We start from the raw sequence: 8,341 nt of genomic DNA, 5'->3' as shown, positions 1-8,341 counted from the left end.
CATAATGTGGATAAACATGAGGTTATCTACTTTGGTCGCAAAAATAGGTAGGCAGATTATCTGTCCTTGACCTGCTGCAATGTTCCAGTGAAGCTCAACGCAAACTGCAGGAACAGCATCTCATCTTCAGACTAGGCACGTTACAGCCTGCCGGTCTCAACACTGAATTCAACAACTTCAGATGATCATCCCATCTCGACCCCTCTGTTTTCATTCTGCTCCATAATTTTATTTCATTTATTTTATTTACCTTTTTAAAAAAAAATTTCACTGTTCTGCACCTCTTATTTCTTGATTGTCTTTCTCTCACTCCCCATTCTCATCACCGTTTTCCTCTCCTCTTCCCCCTTTGCTACCCTTCTCCCGTTTTCCATCTTGCCTCTGCTTCACCCCCCCCCCCCCCTCTTTTCTCTCCTTACAGACCTGCCAGACCTGCAGAAATTTTCTAGCATTTTCTCTTTTGGTTTCAGATTCCAGCTTCCGTAGTAATTTGCTTTTATTTTTTAAGGCAGATTATGATCTGAATGGTGACAGTTTAGGAAAAGGTGAGGTGCAATGAGACCTGGGTATCAGGGTGGAACAGTTGTTTAAGATGAGCAGGCAGTGAGGAAAGCTAATGACATGCTGGCCTTCATAGTAAGAGGGTTGGAGTATCAGAGTAAGGATGTCTTGCTGCAGTTATACAGGGCCTTGGTAAGGCCACACGCTGAGTATTGTGCGCAGTTCCGGCCTCCTATACTGAGGGGGACATCCTTGCTATCAAGGGAGTCAAGTGAAGGTTCACCAGACTGATTCCCGGGATGCTACATGAGGAAAGATTGGATCACTTGGGCTTGTATTTACTGGAATTTAGAAGAAATGAAGGGAGATCTCTATAGTAACATATAAAATCCTGATGGGACTGGACAGGCTAGATGCAGGAGAAATTTTCCCAATGTTGGGGAAGTCCAAAACTAGGGGACACAGTCTAAGGATAAGGGATAGGCCATTCCGGACTGAAATGAGGAAGAATTTCTTCACTCAGAGAATTGGAAACCTGTGGAATTCTCTCCCACAGGAAGTTGTTGGGGCAGTTCATTAGATATATTCAAGAGGGAGCTGGACATGTTCCTTGCAGCTAAAGGGATCAGAGGGTATGGGGAGATGGTGGGAATGTGATACTAAGATTGCGTGATCAGTCCTGACCACATTGAGTGGTGGTGCAGGCTTGAAGAGCCAAAAGGCCTTCGCTCACACCTATTTTCTATGTTTCTGTCCTACATATTGTATACTTTAGGAAAAAAAATATGTTTCTGGTCCCGAGATAAATCACAGCATAAATTTGCTGGTCTAGTCCAGGATCATTTCACCTGGAGGACTAACTTTTACATCATTCATTCTCTCCTGTCTTTCACCCAATCACAGGCCTTCCTATTTTGCTTTGTCTCAGCTATTCTTTGTGCAGAACCTATTACGCCTCTTAGCTTTTCCCAGTACCGATGAAATATTACAGACCTGGGACATTAACTTTGTTTCAGACTCACCTGCTGAGCTTCCTTTTGACCACAACCTGCCTGACTTTATTTGAGAAAAGGCCCCAGTCCTCTAGCAAGTGGGTCGATAAACAAAGGTGGCAGATTCACAATGACTGGCAAAAGACATAAGAGTAAAGAAAGATGGTTTGTCACAGATAGGCTTGTCGAGATCTTGAATGCTATACACGGAAAGGTGGTGGTAGCTGTCTAAACTAAGAGATTGAAAGCATAGTATTGGACAGGCACTTGGTGTGGAGGAACGTATAATGTAATGGATGAAAAGATAGGATATAGCTAAGCATGATTGCTGCTTCAGAAAGCTGGTACACAGATGACATGCTGAAAAGCCTTCTACTATGCTATAGGTTGCTACGATTTGACAAAACCGAGCACTCAATGTTTCAGTTCTGAAGTTGCAACAGAGGACAAAAGGATTCATGCAAAGCTGCCCAACTCTGTCAACGTACCTTATTTGTTTCCTTTATCTTATCACGGGATGTGGGTGTTTTTGGCAATGCCAGCAGTTAAGACTTAACCATTTTTTATACGTTAAGCACCTAAACACAGCAAAGTTATGATATACGGAAAAGGCAAAATGGAGGCTTTGTAGGACAGATACTGAGAGGCTGTTTCTCCTGGTCAGAATGTCGAGGATTTTGGGGAAGAATCTTCAGCAAAGGTGTTGGCTAATGTTGCTGAACAAAGAGACCTTGGAGTGCAGGTTCATAGCTCCTTGAAAGTGGAGTCACAGGGGCTGTTTTCTCTGGAGCGTCGGAGGCTGAGGGGTGACCTTATAGAGGTTTATAAAATCATCAGGGGCATTGATAGGGTAAATAGGCAAAGTCTTTTCCCTGGGATGGGGGAGCCCAGAACTAGAGGGCACAAGTTTAGGGTGAAAGGGGAAAGATATAAAAGGGACTTAAGGGGCAACAGAGGGTGGTGAGTGTATGGAACGAGCTGTCAGAGGAAGTGGTGGAGGCTGGTACAAAATTGCATTATTTAAAAGGCAGATGAATAGGAAGGGTTTAGAGGGATATGGGCCAAGTGCTGGAAAATGGGACTAGATTAGGTTGGAATATCTGGTCAGCATGGACGAGTTGGACCGAAGGCTCTGTTTCCATGCTCCACATCTCTATGACAGGGAGAAATTTCTTCACACAAGATTGTGAATTTTGGGAATTCTTTACTCCAGAGAGCTGTGGGTGCTCAGTCAGAGTCCAATACATTTTTAGATGTTAATATAACGAAGGGCATTGTCAGAAAACAATGAGTTCAAGTAAAGATTTGGAAATAGAGTTGACATAAAGAATTGCCACAATCGTAATGAGTGGTGCAGCAGACTTGAGGAGGAGACAAAAAAAACCCCTGAAGGTGCTGGAATCCGAGGTAGACAAGCAGGAGGCTGGGAGAACACAGCAGGCCAGGCAGCATCAGGAGGTGGAGAAGTCAACGTTTCGGGTGTAACCCTAGTCTTGAGGGGCTTATGATGGATAAGAAGATGTCAAATAGCTGTTCCTTAAATTAAATGCTGTTCAGCAGTAATTTCTAAACCAAAGTTGTCAAGAAAATTAAGGTGATAAGAGTACAATTGCAGAAAGCAATGATTCAAGTGTAATAGAGCTGGGGGGGGGTTGAAGGATTGGAATCCACGTTAGTTACTGCTACTACCGCTATAGAAATATTTCTCAGGAAAGTAAATATAACATACATACAGCATTGAACTTTTGGAAATAAACCGGGCACACAATTCAATGTTTATGGTTCTTGTCTGGATATCTCAGCAGTCACACTTACCCTGTATCTCCACAAAAAAGTAGGTACGCTTATGTAGAATTTCACTATCCTGTGTAGGTTCAATTGCAGTCATTTCATAAAGGCCAGTGTTTATTATATGTGAATTCTGCAGCAAGAGAGACCCAGTTTCAATGTTAAACTTCACTCTGTTTTCGAAATATGAACTGAATGCCACAATGTTACTATAAGATGTGTATTGCAGAATTATCTGCTCACGTTCCATCCCCACATACCGCCAGGTAATCTGCAGGGTAGATTCATGCCTATAGGGTTGTAGCAAGACAGCTGTACCTGCAACACGGGTTATTTTGATTGGGTGAGGTGAGGTGTCCTCGTGTTCTGAAAGAAAGCAGTGATTTGAGATCAACATAAACTTAGATTTAAATAACATTTCACTGCACCTAAGTTATTTCAGAAGAGAAACTAACTGATATTTGTGTTCAATGAAAGGCTTCAGCCACATTGCACATAACAGCTTACATTTATAACAGCTTATCGATAATATGCTTTCCAAAAATAAAGTCTCCTATGTTGCTTCACAAGAGCATTATAAAAACAAAATATGACAGATGAACAAATGTTTAGCCAAGGTGATAGGAAGACTGCCTTAAGGAATAAAAGCAAGGTACAGGTGGAAAGGACCTTGGGCTGCAAGCACCATCAGTGGGGGAGGAGATTAAAATTAAGGTGTTTGTGAAGTCAGAATCGAGAATGAGAGCAGCACAAAGATCTCAGAGGGTTTGTGGAGCTGGAGGAGATGATATAGATAGGGATGAGAAGGACAGCAAGCACAAGAATGATAGTGAATGAGACTTCATACAAGCTATGACATGGGGAGCAAAGTTTCAGTGGTGGGGGTAGAACGGGGGAGATCAGGCTGGTGCACACAGGTATAGTCAAGTCTAGAACAAAGGCTAAGAATAAGGGTCACAGAAGCAGACCAACTAAGGCAGAGATTAAGTTGACGTTATTGTAGAGGTGGAGATAGACAGTCTAAGTGGCTCTGGCCCGAAAAGTCGATTCTCCTGCTCCTTGGATGCTCCCTGACCTGCTGTGCTTTTCCAGCAACACACTCTCGATTGATCTCCAGCATCTGCAGACCTCACTTTCTCCTAGTCTTAGTGATAGTACATGTGTTTAATAGAAGCATATCGTGGGGTCAAATATGACACCAAGTTTGAGGGCCCTCACCCCTTCCCCTCCCAGAGTTCTCTTTGTCCTTGCTTTCTACCCTTCTCGCCTCTTCCTACTAACTATCATCTTTCTGTTATCTCCAGCAGGATGCCACAACCAAACACCTTCCCTTCCCTGTCAGCATTCTGCAAGGACCAAAGCCTCTGTGATACTGGTCTAGTCCTCTGACGTTTACAACATCTTTTCATCTCCTCTCAACCCCCCTCTCCACCATGGCACCTTCCCATATAATCACCAGAAGGAGTTCCATTTAACCTTTCACCTCTTCCTTCCTCACTGTAAAAAATACCAGACACACCCTCTAAACAAACTAGTCAATTCTTTGTAATTATCTCCTGATTGCACTGCAGTTTCCTCTACTTTGGCCAGACCAAATGCAAACTGGGTGACTGCTTTTTGGAACAACTCTGCTTTCTCTACAAGAATAACCCCAAACAGCCAAGTCAACACAACACTTGCCATCCAGCTCACATTTCTGTTCCAGGCTTGCCACTATGTTCCAGTGAAGTTCAGCGCACATTGGAGGAACAGCCCCACTTTCCACGTAGGCACTTTACAGACTTTATGGGCGGCACGGTGGCTCAGTGGTTATCACTGCTGCCTCACAGCACCAGAGACCCGGGTTCAATTCCCGCCTCAGGCGACTGTCTGTGTGGAGTTTGCACATTCTCCCCGTGGTTTGCGTGGGTTTCCTCCCACAGTCCAAAAATGTGCAGATTAGGTGAATTGGCCATGCTAAATTTCCTGTAGTGTTAGGTGAGGGGGTAAATATAGGGGAATGGGTCTGGGTGGGTTACGCTTCGGCGGGTCAGTGTGGACTTGTTGGGCCAAAGGGCCTGTTTCCACACTGTAAGTAATCTAATCTCTCAGTAATCTAATCTAATCTCTCAGACTTCATAACCCGACATAGATTGATAAAGGGAAAGTAGTGGATGTAACATATTTGGTCATTAAGGTGATGTTTGATAAAGTAACAGGGGACCAAGAGAGATAGTGAGAAAACAGAAAAGGCAGACACTGGTGCAGTTGGGAAAAGCAGCAAGTCAAACAGGACAGGCCAGCGTAAAGCAGAGAGTGTGGTAGGACTGATAAAATAAACTGGGTTTATTTCAATGCAAGAGGCATAACAGGTAAAGCAGATAAACTCAGGGCAGATTGGGAACCCGGGATTGGGATATCATAGCTATTCCAGTGATGTGGCTCAAGAATGGACACAACAGGCAGCTTAATGTTTCAGGGTATAGACGCTTTAGGAAGGATAGAAAAAGGGGTAAGGCAGATGGGGCGTGCTGGTTTTGATTAGGGATAATATTACGGCGATATTTAGGGGGATATTCCAGAGAGTACATCTAATGAAGTTTTTTGAGTGGAACTGAGAAATTAGAAAGGGAAGATCACCTTATTGGGATTGTACTATAGACCCACCCACCCCCTCCCCATCAACAGGAAATTGAGCAGTATATCTGTAAGGAGATCTCCGTTATCTATAAGAATAATAGGGTGGGGAAGATAGGGGATTTTAACTTTCCAAACATGGGAATGGGACTGCCATTGTGTTAAGGACTTGGATGGAGAGGAATCTGTTAAGTGTGTGCAAGAAATTTTTCTTGTTCGGTTTGTGGATGTACTTACTAAAGAAGAAGCAAAGTTTGACCTTCTCTTGGGAAATAAGGCAGGGCAACTGGGCGGCACGGTGGCACAGTGGTTAGCACTGCTGCCTCACAGCGCCTGAGACCGGGTTCAATTCCCGACTCAGGCGACTGACTGTGTGGAGTTTGCACGTTCTCCCCGTGTCTGCGTGGGTTTCCTCCGGGTGCTCCGGTTTCCTCCCACAGTCCAAAGATGTGCAGGGTCAGGTGAATTGGCCATGCTAAATTGCCCGTAGTGTTAGGTAAGGGGTAAATGTAGGGGTATGGGTGGGTTTCACTTCGGCGGGTCGGTGTGGACTTGTTGGGCCGAAGGGCCTGTTTCCACACTGTAATCTAATCTAATCTAATCTAATCAAATGACTGAAGTTCAAAGTTCCTTGAAGATGGAGTCACGAGGTGGATAGGGTAGTGAAGGTGACATTTTTATAAACTCAGAGCAGATTGGGAACCCAGGATTGGGATATCACAGCTATTCCAGTGATGTGGCTCAACAATGGACACAACAGGCAGCTTAATGTTTCAGGGTATAGACGCTTTAGAAAGGATAGAAAAGGGGTAAGAGCAGATGGGGCGTGCTGGTTTTGATTAGGGATAATATTACGGCGATATTTAGGGGGATATTCCAGAGAGTACATCTAATGAAGTTTTTTGAGTGGAACTGAGAAATTAGAAAGGGAAGATCACCTTATTGGTCAATGCATTGAGTAGAAGGAAGGGTTCTGAGCAAGGGTCATGTTTACTCTGATTTCTCTTCACAGATGCTGCCAGACCTGCTGAGATTTTCCAGCAATTTCTGATTTCCAGCATCCACAGTTCTTTGAGTTTTTGCCACAGACCAGACTAAAGCTCCCTCAAATTATATTAAGGAGATAGCCTAGAGCCTAACTTTTATCTTATATAAAGCCAAGTGTAAGGCACTATGTTCCAGATGTGATTCGATTGGTCACACTTCTAGGCTTTAAGCAAAGAACAATTTATTCTTACACTACAGTTAAAATGCAAACAAAAGAAAGAAGAATTGGTATAACTTTAATTATTAAAAAAACTTAACAGAATAATACATTATTTAATTGCTAAAAAAGCAACTGTTCCAATATCGTCACATCTCATAAACACACTCTTGGCAAAGGCAAAGTCAATAAACAGATTGTTCTGCTGCATGTGAGACATTCTGGTAAAGAGAGATTCATGGCATCTTCCACAAACAATTTTAAAACCCCAACAACGACTGAAAGCTAAACTAAAACTCTGGTTTTGTGGGAACCCAACTTCACCAATTCATGCAGCTTCTATTATTCCAACTTTTAAAAAAAACGGGAGAAAGTGGGGACTGCAGACGCTGGAGATCAGAGTTGAAGAGTGTGTTGCTGGAAAAGCACAGCAGGTCAGGCAGCATCCGAGGAACAGGAGAATCAACGTTTCGGGCATAAGCTCTTCATCAGGAATGAGGATAATTGCTGATTCCTGATGAAGGGCTTATTCTCAAAATGTCGATTTTCCTGCTCCATGGATGCTGCCTGACCGGCTGTGCTTTTCCAGCACCAGACTTTTCAACTCCTAAGAAGAACCCCAAGGCCTCACAAGCCGTTTCCTTTATTGACTTGGACGAGACAGCTTGTCCCCTACAGCTCAAAATCTCTCTTCAACAAAACCAAAACAAGACACAATACACCTCCTAAAGCCACACTATCTTCACATTTTCTTTTGTTAAGTTCCTCCAGCATTTTCTGTTTACATTCCAGATCTGCAGCAACCACATTATTTGGATTTTGTTTTAGGCTTTTACAACAATCAACAATCCAAGCCTTCAACCTTTCTTGTAGCTGCTGGATTGATATGACAAGTCCAATTCAGTTTCTGGCCAACAGTAACTGCTGGGAAGTTGACAGTAGGGTATTCAGCGACCGTAATGTCAAGACAATAGACAATAGGTGCAGGAGTAGGCCATTCAGCCCTTCGAGCCTGCACCGCCATTCAATATGATCATGGCTGATCATTCCTAATCAGTATCCTGTTCCTGCCTTATCTCCATAACCCGTGATTCCACTGTCTTTGAGAGCTCTAACAAACTCTTTCTTAAATGAATCCAGAGACTGGGCCTCCACTGCCCTCTGGGGCAGAGCATTCCACACAGCCACCACTCTCCAGGTGAAGAAGTTTCTCCTCATCTCTGTCCGAAATGGTCTACCC

General features: G+C 43.6%; 1 long non-coding RNA gene across 1 annotated transcript in view; it reads right to left on the bottom strand.

Moving 5' to 3' along the window:
- Positions 1–3,209: 3,209 nt before the first annotated feature.
- The window catches only part of LOC122544435, a 12,263-nt gene continuing 7,131 nt past the window's right edge, over positions 3,210–8,341 (bottom strand). The window contains exons 2-3 of the long non-coding RNA XR_006310339.1: positions 3,600–3,647; positions 3,210–3,414 (exon numbers count right to left, since the gene is read on the bottom strand). This is a non-coding gene — a long non-coding RNA (uncharacterized LOC122544435). The remainder of the gene's footprint in view (positions 3,415–3,599; positions 3,648–8,341) is intronic.

This window comes from Chiloscyllium plagiosum, chromosome 48, assembly GCF_004010195.1.
Source record: "Chiloscyllium plagiosum isolate BGI_BamShark_2017 chromosome 48, ASM401019v2, whole genome shotgun sequence".
Classification (NCBI taxonomy): domain Eukaryota; kingdom Metazoa; phylum Chordata; class Chondrichthyes; order Orectolobiformes; family Hemiscylliidae; genus Chiloscyllium; species Chiloscyllium plagiosum.
Note: the sequence above shows the minus strand (reverse complement) of the source record. Positions and strands in the feature narration are given on the sequence as shown.